The 1,724-nt window shown below is 42.3% G+C and overlaps 1 protein-coding gene and 1 non-coding gene across 2 annotated transcripts in view; both read left to right on the top strand.

Annotated features, from left to right (window-relative positions):
- Positions 1-1,724, top strand: part of Zbed3 (zinc finger BED-type containing 3) — a 17,291-nt gene that overhangs the window by 8,934 nt on the left and 6,633 nt on the right. The gene's annotated exons all lie outside the window — the stretch shown is intronic.
- LOC111814481 lies at positions 265-402 on the top strand. Its single transcript, XR_002819455.1, has one exon. It is a non-coding gene; the product is annotated as a small nucleolar RNA SNORA47 (small nucleolar RNA).

Below are 1,724 nucleotides of genomic sequence, written 5' to 3'. Positions count from 1 at the left end.
TTTTTTTCTGTGTGGCTTGTCTTTGTGTCAGTTTGTAAGAGTCTTTTGTGTGATTTGAGCACATAGGAGCCCTCAGAAGCTCCTCTATCCAGGCAGAGAGCTGATTTTCAGGCCCTTCCTGCTGTGCCATCAGGGCAGTTGCTGTGAGCTCAGGGGTGTCTTCTGGAACCAGGCAGGCTGTCAGCACCGTGATCACTGGCTATACTCATCGCTCTTTGGCTGTCCATCCTGAACAGATTGTGCTGAGTCAGAATGCAGCCAGTATGGAGACCTGAGAAAGTGAGGCAGTTCTGCACCGTGCTGCCTTCCACCGGTTAAGGCCTCCAACAGCAAACAGCTGCCCAGGCAGAGGATGTCCCTTTGCTACCCTCAGAGGGGCAGCACTGTCCTGGCCAACATTTGTAGTACTGTGTGTGCCTCAGATGAGCTTTTCTGCAAAGTCCAAAGATTAATACACCAGAATCAGTGTCCTTACCCTGTGCCCACTTTAACTCATATATTGTATAGCATTCACATGAGTAACACTTCAGGACATCATGGAATTTTAAGGAATCGCAGAGGGGGCCATGAGATAGCTCAGCAGGCCTAAGTATCTGTCTGGCAAGTGCAAGGTCCTGAGTGGCTCTATAGCAATAATGCATTTGGCTCAGGTAAGAGAATCTACGGATCACTGTACTTTTCACACCTTAGCTCAAAAAAGCATATCAAGATCCAGAGCCGTAGTCTTGATCTGTTGGAAAATTTAAACCTTTCTTTAAATTTATTAACTAGATCACAACTAATCACAGCAGTGTCTCCACTCTTGTATCTGATAGTAATAAAAAAGAAACTCTAAAAAGATTAAATTAAATGTATAAGAAAATAGAATTCTAAATTAAGAGATGTAGAAAAAATTTTAGATAATGTTGAATCATTAAAGATATTTCAAATTAATTAAGATTTTGTTGCATTTACTAACCATAATGTTACATAGCCATAATATGCACTGATCATAAAAAAAAAACAAAAAACTTAGGGCCAGGAAGGTAGCTCAGTGGATTAAGCACCTGCTTAGGCAAGCACAGAGGCCAAGGTTGGATTTCCTGCACCACCTGCTGGGCACACTAAGCTGATAACAGACACTGGGTGTGCTGGCCCACGCCCATAATCTCAGCACTGGGGAGTCTGAAAACAGGAGGATCTCTATGAGTCCACGCTGCGTAGTAAGACCCTATACCAAATACATGAAAAAAAAAAAAGTCCTTATAGTTTCATCCTACCTACTCCCACTTTTGGGACTAGTAATTAAATAAATCTCTTGAAGGAAATTTAGAATTTCATTTCTAAAGTTTCCCTGTGGCTTCTTAGACGGTGATTGGTGGATTTGACTCTGTGCACACCTTGTTCGAATCTGTGGGACCTTCCTCTTCCATAGAACTCCCAAAATGAAGCCCCTCCGGTAGATCAGGGAGGCATGTTGTGGACAGCAGTGTGCGGGAGTGTGCTGTCTTTGGTTTCCAGTCTTGTTAACACTGTGCAGTCTGAAAGAGTATGGAATGACCTATGCTAGGGCTTCAGCTTGGTAGATCATTTTATTTATATATATATTTTTTTCTATTATTGGTAAGGGGGTGCATTTTTAGTAGGTATCTTCAGATTTCTGCTCTCTGTACCTGCTTACAGCCTAATCATTACCTGGAAACTTTTGTCTCCCCTGTTTTCTTTCTTTCTCTCTTTCTTTCTCT

The sequence above is a fragment of the Octodon degus genome, unplaced genomic scaffold (genome assembly GCF_000260255.1).
Source record: "Octodon degus isolate 3935 unplaced genomic scaffold, OctDeg1.0 scaffold00328, whole genome shotgun sequence".
Classification (NCBI taxonomy): domain Eukaryota; kingdom Metazoa; phylum Chordata; class Mammalia; order Rodentia; family Octodontidae; genus Octodon; species Octodon degus.
The sequence above is the reverse complement of the archived record's forward strand: the minus strand, read 5'-3'. Positions and strand labels throughout refer to the sequence as shown.